Source organism: Acinonyx jubatus, chromosome B4 (assembly GCF_027475565.1).
Source record: "Acinonyx jubatus isolate Ajub_Pintada_27869175 chromosome B4, VMU_Ajub_asm_v1.0, whole genome shotgun sequence".
Lineage (NCBI taxonomy): Eukaryota > Metazoa > Chordata > Mammalia > Carnivora > Felidae > Acinonyx > Acinonyx jubatus.
Window position 1 is genome coordinate 68729584 of NC_069387.1, and position 17242 is coordinate 68746825.

Below are 17242 nucleotides of genomic sequence, written 5' to 3' on the forward strand. Positions count from 1 at the left end.
ATTAATGACCAATGTTCAACTCGTTTAATGAACTTTTAATGGCAAGGATCCTGAAATAAAATGTTTCAGGGAAAAAAACAGTTGTAGTCTGGAAATCTGAAGGTTCCTATGGTAGTCTTCTGTGTTCACTTATGTTTAAGTAGTATTTGAAGATTTTTAGTTTTTATTTTTATTTTTTTATTTATTTTTGCTTACTCTGCCAACTCTTAGGCCATTTGAGGGATTGAGAATTTACTTTCTCATTTATTAGTTCCTAAATACATTTTAAAGGTAATACTGGGATCTTAAGTCATTTGATCACCTTTCATTGTGTAATTCATTGAGGTAGAATATTCAGACAATTAATTTCCAAGAAAGTTTTAGTTAATTCCAATATGACACAGGATGGCTTTCCCCAAAAGTTTAATGCAATGTCTCCTAGCATAATATTGGGGAGTAATGTTGGGAAGAGATGAGAAGAAATTGTTTTGAATTCTAGATTAGGCAAGCAATACTCTAACAGTCTATAATTGAAGAAAAACATTGCCCAAAGAATTAAACATGAAGACCGACTCTTTTAGAGTTTCAAGCAGTATTTGGTTATCCTAAAGGCATTGCATGTATCTCCCCTGGGAATTATTCTACTTGTCTATGGCATCTTCAAGTTGTTATTGAAAAGAAAACTAGAAATAAAACCTCCTTCCCTCACAAGCTTTCTTGTACATTTTGGGAGCACTCACAATTTCATCTTTGGTATTGACTGACTCCTTCTTCCATCTGAGAATCAGTGATGGCTTTCAGAGTTCTCTACTGTCGCATTTTCCAGGCTTCCCCTCCAAAGAGATTTTCCTGTTCCATCAAAACGGACCTAGTTAGTGTCCCATTTCTTTAGCGCTCTGGTAAATGACTGGCGGCTCTGTCAGTCATTTAATTTTAGCATTTGCTGTTCATTAATTTGTTCATCTGGTTTTTATGGATTGCTATGGATGTATTTATCATCATCTATTGGATAAACACATTTTCACTTACTTGAAAGAAAGTGTGAAAATAATATAGACTTTAGAGTCCAATGCTCTGTGTTCAAATTCCAAGTCTGCCCTTAACCTGCCAAGTGTCTCATACAACTTTTCTTTTTAAAAAAATTTTTTTAAATGTTTATTTATTTTTGAGACAGACAGAGCCTGAGTGGGGGGAAGAGCAAAGAGAGAGGGGAGACACAGAATCTGAAGAGGCTCCAGGCTCTGAGCTGTCAGCACAGAGCCTGATGCGGGGCTCGAACTCACGAACTGTGAGATCATGACCTGAGCCGAAGTTGGACGCTCAACCGACTGAGCCACCCAGGTGCCCCTCATATAACTTTTCTGAACCTCAATCCTCTCCTCTGTAGAATGGTGTGAGAATAATTCCCACTGCACAGGGTTACTGTGAATACCATGAAGGGGGAACTGCAAAACTGTAAAGTGCTATTTGAATGCTATTATTCTTTTCAATGAATAACTCTTGCTGAGGAAACTTGATCACCACAGGAAACTCCTTTTATGGTGCAAGTTTCAGGCAGGTAGGCATTTAGGCAGATGTAGGATATTGTTTGGGATGTGTGGCAGGTTGTGTGTTTTAAAGATGGCTGCAGTAACGTGTCCTGTCTCACATGCTCTTCCTGATGCTCCTCCCACTGAGAGGTGGGATCTATGTTTTTTCCCCTTGGACCTGCTTCAACCAGGAGAGTGTGGCAAGAGTGACACTATATGACTTCTGAAACAAGATCATGCAATGCTATGCACTGCTGGCTTGCCTTCTTGGGGAGCTCACACTTGGAGCTCAGCCCCAGTGCTGGGAGGAAGCCCCTCTTGGGGTGCACATTAGGGGTGCCTGTGGAAAACCCAGCTGAGGTCCCAGCTGACAGTCTGTATCAACCATCAGTGAGTGAGGATGCTTCCAAATGAGATTATCCTCCAGCCTCTAGGTCTCCTCAAGAGCAGAAATATGCCATCAATTCTGTGCCCTGTCCAAATTCCTAATCTACCAGAATCCATGGGCATAGTAAAATAATTGTTTCATGCAATCATGTTTTAGGGTAGGTTGCTACACAGCGATCTCCAACCAGCACAAGATGGGAGGATTTATCTACTCTAAATCTCTTCTTAGCATTTTAATAAGGTCACAAGGAAAATTGGCACTGTGTTATTATATTGATAGCTTTACATTGGGATGGAAAGCTGTGGTTATTGCTTACTGACACTCCAGAGTAGAACAGAGATCTAAAAATGTTGGAGTTCCTGCTTTTTCTCAAGTAGGATCAGTCATAATCACCCCCAGCAGCATCTCCCTAGCTTTTGAATAGAGGGGCTGGCTGTATTTCTGTTTGCTTCTACTTTTCCAAGAATGAGAAATGAGCCTCTTCATCCTCCTGAATGTCTTCAGAGTGGAATCCCATGGGAATTGTTTTTGGTGCTACTCTCCCTGGCACCCCATCTTTCAGAACGTGGGGCAGGCAGGAAGCAGATGCTCTGTGGATATTGGGGAAGAGAAGAGAGGAAGTGTTTTCCCTCTTTGCTTTGTAAGATACTTTGGACAATTGACTTTTCCTGACCCCAGATGTTTCAGCTCTATCTCCTCATCTGTTCAAGAAGATAGTAAGCTCTCTTTCTCTTTAAACCTCTGGGTCATTGCACAAATGATTTATTCTACCAAGAATGTCTCCCTTCACTCCCTAGCCTTCAAAGTCTAGCAGGAATTCTACCCTCTTCATGAAAGCTTCATGCATTAGATGCAGCACTTAAAACTTCTTAGCACTTTGTTGGCACTTCTCTAATTAGATTTCTTAACACCGCCAGTGCCTGTTTTCCTGACTAGGTTTAGATGCCATGCTTGGCAGGGTCACCATCTTGTTCTCCTTCATGACCCCTACTGTGGTTTCTCAGGAAATACTTGTTGAATCCCACAAGGCAGCCTGAGGTAGTGCCAAAATTGTGCAATCGGAGTTGAGACATTTGGCTCCCGGTCTCAGGTCTGAGTCAGGTCTGCCAATAAGCACATCCTGAAAATGGTGTTGTGACCCTAGAAGATTCTTCACTTTTCTGGGCCTTAGTTTCCTCCTCTAGAAAATGAAAAGTAGAGTAGGTCAATGATTCTCATTTGGGTGTGCTTTTTCAATACCACCGGTGCCCAGAGGGTCTGGCACATCCTTGGTTGTACATCCGGATGGATATACAACTGATGAGATGCCTTCCGGTTCCAGAAATATGTGTGGGTTGTTGGATATTGCCTTGGCCTGTGGAGTTAGATGGAAGGAAGTGAGCGTATTGGAATTATATGTTAGTGCTTCAGAGACACAGCAAAAGAGAGAGTTGAGGTAACTCTGAATAATAGCTGCTAACATTTGTTAAGCCAGGCACTGTGCTGAGGGCCTGGAATGTATTCTTATTTAATTCTCACAATACCCTTATGAGGCAGGTACTATAATTACCCTCATTTTACAGATGAAGACACTGAGGCTTGGAGAGGTTAAATAAAGGACCAAGTCACTGAACCAGGTTACTAAGTGCTGGGGCTGGAATCAAACCCAGGCTCTTTGAATCCAGAACCTGGATTCATAAACACCCATTGGCTGCCTTTCTCTTAGTTTTTGCTTTTGTTGGGGGAGGTGTCATGTTGTAGGGAGCTAGTCGTATGGTTATTACAAAGTATTGACTTTACTGGTCTTTTGTAATTCCTATTACTGGTGCCTAGCAAGTGATAAGGGCACTCATAAACATAATAATTTCTATGAAGACAGGTCATGGGGATATGATTGGGCCATTTTATTCTTGAATATTGCAGCATACCTCTCCAGATTCATGCCACCTCAAACAGTGGCATCATTTCAATGTATCATATATACTGGAATGGATTTTGTTATGTGAAGGAATTTACTTTCTGAGGGAAATACCTGGAGTCAAAGGAAGATCCGGTGTTACAAGATCACCAATGACCAGGAAATGTAACAAATCTTGTGGAGGCTCACCCAGAATTCTCATTAGAGGTGGGGGAAATGATATTCTGCAGTTGCATAGATAGAACAATGATATCTTACTTCCATTTGCAAAATGTTTCACCCCACAGAGAGATTAAGCAATTAGCATTTACAGCACTCCAGACACTGTTCATGTTTCTATATGTGAACAACTCTCAGATCTACCCTTTTACCCCCAATTTCCCTATCACTGCATCATTTCTAGCTGTATCTCTCTAATGCCTCTGCCTGGCTGAATGGCTTTTGGCTCCTGCTGAGCATGACGGATTTCCCCTTCAGGCTTTTTTAGCACCCAATTTCCTAGTCTTTGTTGGCAGAACTCCTGTGATCCGCACTTGTGCTTGGGATCATAGGAGAGGAAGGCAAGGCAAGGCAATTGGAAAGGATGTTAGTAGGGTGAGCACGGGGGCATAGGGCGTCAGTCAAGGCCTCTGGCCTCCCACAGAACTGCCTGCCTGCTACTGGGAGCCCTGGCACATGATGTCAGGGTGAGGACATTGTAGTCTCGGCCAAGAGAGGGCTGAAAGACTTGGGCAAGCAAGTCACCCACATCTCAGTACTTCAGTCTCTCTATGAGAGTGGCCTATCCAGTGGCCGATGTTCTTTCATTATATTCTTGTGGGTGACAAGGTGCCTCACTGAGTAGATTCTCGGCCTTCTTTGCAGGAGGTGTAGCTCCACGCATCTAGTCTGGAGATCTGAGCAGAGTTGACCTATGGGAAGGCTACTTAAAAGTGGGAGGTAACTGAATGGGAGGAGCTCCCCCCCCTTTTTTTTTTGCCTTTCTTCCTTTCTTTCCCAGCTGCCCTGGCTGGCATGCAAATGTAGGAATTTCAATAGCCAACTGGCCTTTTTGATTAGGTCAAGATCAACTGATTTGGGACTTTAATTACATCTGCAAAACCTCTTCGCCTTTGTCATAAAATGCAACCTAATTGCAACAATGAGATCCATCATATTCAAGGTACTGCCCTCACTACAGAGATGGGGTTAATCTGGGCATAACACCAGGGGCAGGAATCTTGAGGATCATCTTAGAGTAAGAGTTAGAGTAAGAGAGTGGACCAAAAGATGCAGAGAGTCTGATTCTTTTTTTAAAAATTTTATTTTATTTTTTATTTTGAGAAAGAGAGAGAGAGAGAGAGAGAAAGAGAGAGAGAGAGAGAGAGAGAGACCCTTAAGCACGTTCCATGCTCAATGTGGAGCTGGACGCAGGGCTCGAACCCATGACCCTGAATCATGATCCGAGCTGAAATCAAGAGTTGGACACTCAACTGAGTGAGCCACCCAGATGCCCCAGAAAGTCTGATTCTCAATGACCAGAGAGCCTGCTCACCACCTGTGGGCTGTACTTCTGTAAGATGAACTTCTTTTAGATGAGGGACATATCCTTGGTTTACTGAAGCCATTGTATTCAGTCCTTTTATTAGCACCTGAAAACAACTCCTGACTGATTCAGTGGTGGAGTAGGATTAGATATTCCTAAAATTTAGCCTTTTCCATTCTCTAAGGACATTGTGTCTTTGACATGTACACATTGGCTGATACCATGCCATCCACAGCTCTGGTCAGCCCAGGCCTAAACCCCTTCACTTCATAATTCTCCAGCAGCAATTTTCTGTTTGTTGGAGAGAAGAAGGCATGGAATTTGAAACCAGAAGACCTAGTTTCGGGTTAAGCTCCATTATTTATTGGCTTTGAAACCTTGAGAAATTACTTCATATGGCTGACCTTGAATGTCTTAATTTTAAAATGAGGATAAAAATCATGCCTGCCTTGCCCACTATATAGGGCTGAGGTGAGGAACAAACAAAAAAAACATGTGAAGGTACTTCTTACACTATAAGTCTATGAGCAAATGTTAATGACATGCTATTTCATTCATTCATTCATTCATCTGTTTCTTCTATGAACATTTACTCTGCACCAACTATTTGTCAAGCATTGAACTAGTGCTGGGGACATTAAAACTTGTAAGAGAGCACTCCTATCCACACAGGACTCATAGTTTTGTGGGGGAGATAGACACACAAATACTAGAGTATGAGATGTGCTATGATAGAGGAATGTATGAGTTGGAAAGCCTTTAACCCAGAGCTAAGGGGTCAGAAAAATCTTTCTAGAGGCTGTGGCAAACAGCAGATAATTAGGTGAATAAATATTGATAATAATTACCACCATGTATAGAGTACTTGCACATGTCAGGAACAATTGTGTGTTGTATATATAAGTAACCCTATGACAAAGTATTGTTCTTATAGTCACCATTTTGCAGATAAGGAAACTGAGGCACAGGGTATTTAAATGATTTCCCCAAAGTAACACAGCTAATACGTGGTGGGGCGGTTCCAAATCCAGGCTTTCTCACTCCAGAGCCTCATCTTATAATTGTTGTGTGCTTGACAAGGTGGGGTGGGCAGTCTAGACAGATGTGACAGAGAGCCTGTTACCCTTCAGAATTGCACATAGTTCACCAGAGATTGAGAAAAGCACCAAAGAGTGAAGCTTGGGTGGGGGCAATGGAGGTAAGATTACAGGCACGGAGAGCTAGGGCAGGACAGATACAGACAGCTTTGGCATTTAACAAAAAGCTTTTATATTGTTTATATAAGAAAGCCACTGAGAGTTTTAGCCAGGGTTGCTTTTTATGAAGACCACCATTGGCACAAATGGATAATGGGTTGGAGGGGGACAACACTAGACAGAGGGAGATTAGTAAGGAGATGCTGGCATCTAGGTTTAGGGTAATAGCAGTGTGACTGGACACAAAGACATGCATATATGACATGTTGAAAAGTTAAGCAGGATAGATTGGATGATGACTGATAGAAAAGGAGGAATTGAGAATGATTTCTAGTATCTGGTTTAACAATGGAAGGTAGAGCCCTTTACAGAGATAGGTAATACAGGAGCAAGTTTGGAGGAGAGATGAAGAGATGTTACAAGGAGTGTGAAGTGCTTTTCATGAAAATAGGCAGTGGAATGTACAGTCCTGAATCTCTGAGGAGAGATGTGGGGTGGAGTGGTAGACCTGGAAATGAATCATATATAGATTATAATAGAAGTCATGGGGATGGGTGAAATTAGCAAGGAAAACTATGTGGTGTGGGAAGAGATAAGGACTTAGGGCAGGATTACGAGCTGGAGGAGGGTGAGGCGTGCAGAGAGGGGAAAATCAGCAGAGAGTGGAGTTAGAGATGCAAAGGCAAAAAGTGAATGGTTTCATTCAGAAAGGAAGGTTGACATACGTTACATGGACGAGAAAGGACAAATGAGTGGAGGACTGACAGGTGTCTACTAGATTTGGCCCCAAAAAGATGAGAGCAACTTACAATAGTCAAGACATGGGAGCAACCTAAGTGTCCATCAGTGGATGAAGGGAGAAAGAAAATATGGTGTATACAAACAATGGAATATTATTCACCTATAAAAAAGAAGGAAATATTGCCATTTGTGACAGCGTGGATGAACCTTGAGGACATTATGCTAAGTGAAAAATCAGACAGAAAAACACAAATACTGTATGATCTCATTTATATGTGGAAATTAAAAAACAGGAGAAAACAAAATGGCAAAACCATGCTCAGAGATACAGAGAACAGATTGGTAGCTGCCAGAGGTGGGGAGGTGGAAGGGTGAAATGGGTGAAGAAAGTGAAAAGGTATAAATTTCCAGGTATAAAATAAATAAGTCGTGGGGATGTAATGAACTGCATGGTGACTACAGTTAATAACACTGTGTTGCATATTTGAAAGTCACTACGAGAATAGATCTTAGAAGTTCTCATCACAAGAAAAAAATTTGTAACTATGTATGGGAACAAATGTTAACTAGACTTATTGTGGTGATCATTTTGCAATATATACATGTATTGAATCATTATGCTGGACACCTGAAACCAATATAATGTTATTTGTCAATTATATCTTGAAAAAAAAAAAGATGACAGCAATTTCAGTGGCTGCTTTGGGTGGAAGTCAGGTTGCAGAGGATTGAGAAATTAGAGGGAGGTGAGAAGGTAAAGGTAGTACGCAAAAAGCAAAACGGAAAGATGAACTTTTCTAGAACCTTGATTGTGATAGGAAGAGAAAGACCATAGGACAGGTAGAGGGGTTGTGAGATCCTAAGAGATTTTTTTTCTTTCCCTTTTTCCTGTAAACTGAGGACATTGAGCAACTTTTTCATGTTAGGGAAAGTAGTCACTAGAAAGGGACAGATTAAAATAAAGAAGAAAGAATGGAGTGAGGTTTCTTGGGGAGGCTGAGGGAGTGGGGTTCAAAGGTTGGATGAGAGGTTCAGTCTTGATAGGAGGATGTAAGTACAATGAGGAAGAACCAGGATATCTTCTTTCTTTTCTGTGCTTTGAAAGGTGTTCCAGAAGAAGCCATGTCTTCTCTGCTTGGAGCCACAGATCCCACTGAATGACTCTGGCTGCTGGCTTTGGTGACAATACCTTCTCCCTTTTCCCTTCTACTTTTTGATGCTAATTGCTGGGCTCACTGTTTCCTATGTACCTTTCATTTCCTATAAAGCCTTTGAAGCTAGTTCCTATATTAAATTCCCAACATTGAACTACCTGGTGTGGGCTGGTTTCCTAGGTGGATTCTGACTGAGACGTGTATTTATTACAGAAATTTGGCCAGAGGAGAATTTTGTAGAAAGCACAGCAAAGAATATAAAGTCATCACTAATTCCAGTATCCAATGATAACTGTAGTTAACATTTTGGTGTATATCCTTCTAGTATTCATATGCATATATGCATTTTTTTCCTTCACAACTTTGGAGTCATACTGTACTCTTTGCTTTGTAATCTTTTTTTTTTTTTTCATTTAATCTATTACACTTGATCTTAGCCAAAAGGCTAAGAAGTAATATCTCATTTAATCTATTGAAAACATTTGTCTAAACCATTGGGTATTCTTGTAGAACATAATCTTTAAATAGTTATTTGTATCACTTCAAGTGGGTGTACTAGAACTTATTTAACCAGTCTGCCAATGTTGTTTATTTAGATTGTTTCCAGTATTTTGCTATTGTAATAATTCTCTATGCCAAGTTTTGGAATGTATTTTTTCTTTTTTCTTTAGGGTAGATTAAAAATGTAACTACTATGAGAGCCAGGTTTTTGTTTGGTTCATCCACTGATGAATTCTCAGTGCCCAGAGCAGGGCATTCTGGGTGAGGTTGAAGTGGAATGACTGTGTTAAGGGACATGCAGAGCCTAAAGATCTTGCACATATTGACACGCCTCCCTTTTGAGGGCCAGGGATGATTCATCACAAGAAGGCAGTCGGCTCAGAACTGGCCAGCTGCCTGATGAATTGTACAGGATGGAGCCTTCAGGCTACCACAGCTGCTGGGGGTCATTCAGCTGGTGGAATTTGCCTTGTTGCAACTGTGAGCCAGCTGGACCAAGAGTGAAGGCCAGGGCCGTGTGGATTCCCGTGAAGTCCATTTCTGCTCCCCCAGGACATCCGCTGGCTGCTCTACTGAGGCTGTGTAACTGTGTCGGGCCAAATCTCAGGCACTGCCGCAGCTGGACAAAGGCGCAGGGGTGGGTCCTTCTGGTCCCAGATCTTCCTGGATAAGTTCTCAGGACTCCTCAACTCTGAACTTATGAAAACTGAGATTTTCTTACTTTGGGGCTTTTAACTAAACTCACAAACAATAAACCATTTGGAGGCTTAAACCTGGCCTCAAGGAAAGGCTTGGGTAATAGAAGTCATTTTCCTTACTAAACTATCAACTGACAAGTTTAGATTAATTTTTTTTTCTTTGTTCAGAAAGAGAAGGGGCTAGGACCGTAGTTTTCAACATTTGTCTTTGGTTTGCCTAAGCCCAAATAAATGACTATGTGTCCGAAGCTAAATAACAATAACATGCCCATAAAATAAATACCACAAAGACAAAGTGGAATGTGGAGAACAAGTAGATTTTATGCCAGGGATTAAGCTGTAGCGTGAGGATGTATCTGGACATCTCCAGTCCTGAATACCCTGGTCACCCTCAACAAATTCCAGATGATGGAAAGTACAGATTCAATTCAATAATTATTTATTGGTCACATATAAGGAGTTCAATGTCAGAAGCTGCCTAGAGGAGGTTTCATCTGAACGAGGGGTGGAGGTACAAACTCACAACTCAGTGAGCAATACAGAGCTTGGTTAGGAGCCCAGATTGGGTTGCCTGGCTTCTAACCACGGCTCTACCGCTTACTCTCTGCATCCCTTAACTTCAGTTTCTTAGTCTGTAGAAAGGCTGTAAAATCCTAGGAAGTTGGTAGGAGAATTAGATGAATTACCATTTCTAATGCATTGGAAACACTAGCTTAGGACATGGGACATCTGCTTTGCTGCTGTGGCTTCTCTCCAATGCCAAGGTCCTCCTAGGTGGGGTGGAGGTAACCAGGGGCATTGTTACTTAGCCTGCTATTGGAGTGTGTCCCCTGCATCTGCAGGGATTTTCTAGCTTCCACTTTTTTGTGACTTCCTGACCTTGCTCTTGGAAGACATTGCCTGTGGTCAGTTCCCAGCCTGTCCCTCAGCTGGGGGATTGGTGCAGCACTAGGCTAAGCGCTGTGAAAGATCAAGAGTGATAAGATACGGTCTTCTCCTGATATGCTGGGCCTGTGAAGGTCTAAGACATCTGGCCCAAGAAGAGATGTTTTAGAGAAGAATGGTGGCACATGAGTGTGGGGTTTTCAAAGTCCACATCTTAGAGTCTGTAATGTTTAGCACCAGACAGCCTTTCAGCGTGAGGACTACGCAATCCCAGAAAATCTAAGCTTTCATCCAAATTCAGGACTTTTTGGAGAGAAAGTCATTTAGCTTCTGCTCTAACATTTTATTCATTTGTTCATTCAGTCACTCATTGGGCTACAGAGACTTCACCACTTGTCTTATCAGAGAGCATGGTGAATCTATCTGAACAATTTGCAGCTGGTGGTTCTTATTCTGGTTTTGCAAAAAGTCTGATTTCTATTTTATGTATTTAATGACATATGTTATCTTCCTAAATCTTTTTCTTTTCAAACTCATTTGTTCCAGATTCCCATCATTCAATATACATGACATGACTTCCCCATTTTCTGCCATCCCGATTGCTTTTCTTGGGAAGAATCTCAGTCTCGAATCTTCATTTTCAAATGCCACACAAAGACTAAGCTGCAACTCACTACATGTAGCATAAGACTCCTTGATGCTCTCTGTTCACTAAAGGAACCTAAGACTGTTTTGGCTTCTAAAGGAAAATTTTCAAATGAGCCATTATCCACCCAGGTTTCTTCCACCCCATAGTTACGCAGTTGGCTTTGTGAACCTAGGAGCAACAATTTACATGAATTTATTTTATATAACTTCAGCTCACCTATTCTTTGATTTAATTTTGAATTTGCCAATTAGAGGTATTTGTGCCATCTGTAATTGTGATAAGCATGAGACTGTATAAGGCAAAAAGAACACACTCCAGCACCCCACTACGATAATAATCAAGGCCCTCTGGCTTCAACCAGCTGATTCTTCCTACAAACAAATCAGAGACTTGAATTGCTACCCACGTTTGAAGCTCTTCACTCACCAGCAGATTGACATCGGGAAAGTTGTGGAACCACTCTGAACCTCATTTCATCAACTGTAAAGGGGGCGGAATATTTCCTTCCTAGAGTTGAAGTGAGGGATAAATAAGATAAACCATGTAAAAGGTTAATGCCAGTGCCAAACAAATGGTAAGCACTTAATAAATGTCAGTTATTTAATATGTTATTTCATCTCTCCACCACATCCACTAGATATCACAAAGACTGAAATTTCATTATCACAGTTACCATATTTTCCTATCTTGGGTCTTCTGGTGCTTTTCTCATTTCTGAAGACTTTTAAAGGATTAATTGGCAGTGATTTTGAAATGAGCCCAGAGAGTTGTTTGAAGTAGCAACTGAGAGCAATTACGACTTCCTGGAGAGCACTAGATTAGCCTAGCGACAAACACAAATAATATCATTAATTTGGGTATGGGGGAGAGGGAAGACTAATCTGATTCCACAAGAGCCGAGAGGTAAACCTGGAAGTCGGATGATAGTTTTTTAAATTAGATAATGCAGAAATTCAAGACTATACAGGTTCATTTTTATTTGATTACATTGCAGAACTTTCAGCAGGACTTGGGTCGCTACTGAGAGTGTGGTGGCTGATTGTTGGCTTCACCTTGGACATCATTTATCTAATAGCATCATCATGATTAAGGGCTTCAGGGGTCAGACTTCCCTGGCTCGACCATTTGTCACCTTAGGGAAGGTCACAGATGAAATCTTATACGGAATCTCAGTTTGTTCATCATTTAAACGTTAAGAACATAAGGCATTTTTAGGATTGTAGCAGAAAGGGCATCTGGAGTGCTTATTATGGTTCCTAATCCATAGTAAGTACTCAATAAATGGTAGCTATGATTTTAATTATGCTGAAAGAAAATTTCACAGAGGAACTGCCCACAAAACACTATTCATTTGTAACTGAAAATTTTAATTGGGGCCTTGTCTAGAATACATGTTTTTTCCTCTGGTCAAGGGTATGACACCATGACTGAATGACAGAAAGAGAGTGCTTTCTATCAGCAGCCCACTGATTTCCCTTTCACTGGAATTCAGCTTATTAGCTGCATGGCTAACTCCTAGAGGCAGGAAAACATGTCCCATACATGTCACTGTTGTCAAGCAGAGGAGACAGATGTTTCTTGGCTTCCCCTCTCTGGGACTTAATAGCTCCTGAAGGTTAACCCTTATTGACTCATTAAGCCGTGTCTGCCTGGGGGTCAGCGGTGGCGACGCTTGTGTTAACCTCGGCAAGCAGCCGTCACCGGAGCTTTACAAAGGGAGACGTCACATTTGAGAGAAAGACAGGTGATACAACGCACACGCCATCCTCAGATGGCCATGGTTCCCTAGAGACAAGGACAAAAAGATGTGTTTTCTTAAAGGATTAGAAGAGAATAATACCCTTTGCTTTTTCTGTGTGGCTTCTTGGTAGGACATCTCAAAATTCTAGCCCTTGTCCTCTGGCTTTAATCTCTGTATTGGTTAAATACACCCAGCATGTCGGATGGTAAGCTTCCTAGAGGCAGTGCTGCAGTGGCCACTGCTGAGACAGTAATAAAACCCACTGGGAAAGGAGGAGGAAAAAAACGATGTTATTCTCTCTTTCAATGAAGCATTGGGAATAGCTGGTTTTATTTTCTCCTTTCTCTCTCTGGTGTCCCATGTATGCAGTGATGGGAATGGAAATGATTCCATTTGATGTTCCCAACTGAATTGTTCCCAATCTCTTTTGATGTGCTTTGCTTTTTTTGCTTACTGAGTCTAGAAGTACTTAGTTCATATGCTAGTTACTCTTCTGCTAGCTCCCAGGTGCAGGTTACCTTTCCTCTCTTTTGGCTCCCAGGGAACTCAGGCTGTTTCTGAGCCGATGTGCACACTTGGGGAGAAAGTGTGCTGTCATCATCAGCAGAAAATGTTTATTGAGTGATTGAAAAATGGTCCCTGGACAGGTTACCATGGCATCTTCTTAGTGAGCCAATGCTGGCTTCTGGTGAACATGCTCTAGTACGGGGTCAGAAATCACCTAAGAATCTATTCTAGAAGTTTTAAGCCGAAGCTTGTAATAATGTGTGTGCATTTGTAATCAACACCTCTAATAATTTCTCTGGAACTGTAGACTTCAATTTATTAAAAGGGAACAGGTGCCAAGTCTCTTGGGGTTCTAATCTGTTTTATGCGGTTCACTGTATGCTTTATAATTTAAAAGAGTATTTTCTTTGGCGGCCAATAAGTATGTTTCCTCTTGGTAGTGAAGATAATGGTCAAAAGGTCAGGGATATGGATGGGGTTAGATCTGTGTCTTCCAATATGGTACATGTGGCTAGTGGCTACCATCTTGAATGGTGCAAATACAGATACTTTCCATCATCAGGAGAAAGCTTTATTGTACAGCTGTGGGTTAGATGGTCAAAAGAAGGGTTAGAAGGGTTAGATGGTACAAAAGCCTTATTGTACAGCTGTGGGTTAGAAGGCCTCTCTGCTGGATTAGAAGTCTCCATCAGAAGTCAAGAGAATACTGTAGAATTCTTAAGGTTCCTATAGCTACCTTCCTGACCTCCCCACCAACACGTCTTTACCTCCTTTGACACCTTGAGACCACCAGGACTACTCTCATCATGCCACTTGTCCATGAAGTGCAGGGCTACCTCGGGAATCTTCATCCCTAGACTTTAATTCCCTGTGACTCAACCTCTTTCTCTGTAAAGGATTTCACTAACCTCTTGGAATTTAAGGTCAATTGTCAGCATAATCCCCCATATCTTCAAGGCTTCACTGATTGCTGTTTTCTCTCCTCTTATTTTTAATTTAATTTAATTTTTTAATTTATATATTTTTAATTTAATTTTTTTAAGTAGGCCCCATGCCCAGCATGGAGCCCAATGTGGGGCTTGAACTCACAACTCTGAGATCAAGACCTGAGCTGAGATCAACAGTCAGATGTTTAATTGACTGAGTCACCCAGGCACCTCTCTCCCTTTCTTGTTGCTTTGTTGGACCTGGAGGTGAGGCAGGTGAATTCTTTGGCTCCTCATTTCTACCTCTAGACCACACTCACTCTCATCACTAAAATAACTCAGCTGTGAATCTCATGTCATCAACTTAACTCACCCAGTAGTCCCCACTGTCTTGTTGCAAGTCAATTAGCACAACTAGGATCACTCAGCCTGATTTCTTGAAGATGTTAGCTTTGGATCACTGGCATTCCCTCATCATTCTTTCTTTCTTAATTGTTGGCAATTTAAATGTGCACATAGAGAAATCTCGACTTTTTCTCATCCAGTTATCTAGTCTGCTGTCCTATCTCAACAATTCCCTCTCATTGTCAGTCATAGTCCAGGAGACCTTGCTCTTACCCTTAACTTAAACCTTGTCAGAATCTTAATCTCAAACATTCAACTCTCTTATCACCATGTTCATCTCTATAGCCCACTTCCTGTAACATCCCAACTCCACTAGGACCTTTGACCTAGTGTATCCACTAGTCAGACACCAAAGGCAACCCCTCTGGGTGGATTAATGAGAAAGGGTTGTCCTCTCTGTGTGATGAAGCCCCATGCCAGGGCTCATGGCTTGGGACACAGGCTAGATTTCAGTCCCCATTCACTCTTCTTAGCTGGGCACAAATTTGACCAGTGTACATGAAAGCTCTGTTTTAATCCGTTCAGTCTGCCACATTTTAACTGTTCTGTTCCCGCATCTCCAGGACCTAGTTTTTGTCTTCATCTAGTTTTATTTCCATAAATCATTGTTATCACCCCTTTGCATACAACCTCAACTCCCACGACTCTCTTTCTTCATTGGACTCTCTTGACCAAACTCTAACCCTGGTTAAATCCAACTAATTATTTTTCCTCCATGGCTATAACTGTGCTACTAACATGGCCAAGAAAAAACACTTAACTGGGCTACCTGTTCTCACTTCAAATTCATGAGCACTAGCCTTAAGTTGGCCATAATTCTACGCATCAATTATACTGTATTTGCTTATCAAATTTTCTATCATCCTAGACAATTCTTTCATTTCCTCTTCCTTCTCTTCTAAATGTTAACACCCCCCTCCGTCACTGAGTTTCGGCTGATGACCTCACTTTCCACTTCACTGAGGAAATGGAAGCTGTCAGAAGAGCACTTTGATTCATCCTTCCCGGCACACCTACCCTCCCACCTGTGTCCATATACTGTGCCTTCTCTTCTGCTTGTGCTTGGGATCCACTGGGTCCTGGATCCCATTGCTCTTGCCTACTCAAGGACATTGCTGCAGGAATTCTCCCTGCTTTCTTCTTTATCACAGAATAATGCTTTTTCCATTGGATTATTCCTAGCAGAACACAGACATTATTTGCTTCATCTTAAACACAGCCCTTCACAGACCACATTTCCCTCTTCAGGTACTGTTCTATCTTTGTATTTCTCTTCATAGGAAATATCTTTGAATGTGTTGTCTGTACTTGACAGCTCCATGATTCTGATCAGGCTTTTGCCTCCTTACTCTACCAACCCTGCTTTTTTAGGGTCACAATGTCACCCACATTGCTAAATCCTGCAATCAATGATCATTCTTCCTCTCCTTGGCTATAGGAAGTATTTCACATAGCAGGTTGGTGTCCCTTTTTTGTAATACATTTTCACTTAGCTTTCAGAACAATTGCTCTTCTAGTTTCTTCTCACCTACTTTTCTCCACAGTGACTTTCTCCTTCACTGGTTCTTCCTCATCTCTAACCTCTAAATTTTGGAATAATCCAGGGTCAATCCTTGGAGTTCTCTTTTCTATTGCTCCCTACCTACTTGATCTTACCGGGTCTCATGGCTTCAAGTAACATTTTTATGTTGATGACTTCCAGGTTTATATTTTAGCCCAGATGCTCCCCAGGAGTTCCAATTTGTACTGGTAGTCAAATTGCCTGCTTAGCATCTCCACTTGGATATCAAATAGGCATTACAAATTGAACAAGATCAAAGTGAGCACCCAATATACATCCCTTCCTCCTGTTACTTTCATGGTCTTCCCTATCTCTATAATGGCAATTCCATTCTTTTAGTTGGAGTCATTGGTTTTTTTTTTCTCACAACATCCACAAATCCTATTGGCTCTGCCTTTAAAATATATCCAGAATTTAAACATTCCTCACCTCATCACCCTACCATGCCACCCCCATCACCCTAGAGGAGCCTCTATCATCTCTTATCAAATATTTGTAATAGCCTCTATGTTCAGTTATTCTCTGGCCTTCTCTCCTATGATTTTTCCTCTCTATTTCAGCCACATTGCTTCCTTGAATTTAGCCTACTGTCTCAGGACCTTTGCACCTGCCATTCCTATGTTCCAAATCCTCTTTATCCAGACAGCCATATGGCTCATGCCCTTGTTTCCTTCAGATCTTCATTTAAAAGTCTCAGTGAAGTCTTTTATAGATACCCTATCTAAAATTTCATTCTCCTGTGTATACATTCTGTCTCTTCCCTGCTTCTTTTTCTTCTCAGTCTTTTCTACTTGGTACTATTTATTGCTATCTAACATAACATATATTTTATATTACCTTTTGAAAAATCTGACTCTCCCACAAGAATTTAAGTTCCACAGGAGCAGAACTTTTTATTTGCTCGTGTTTGCTTTGCTCACTGCTGTATCTTCAGTGCCTAGAAACGTGCCAGGCCCCCAG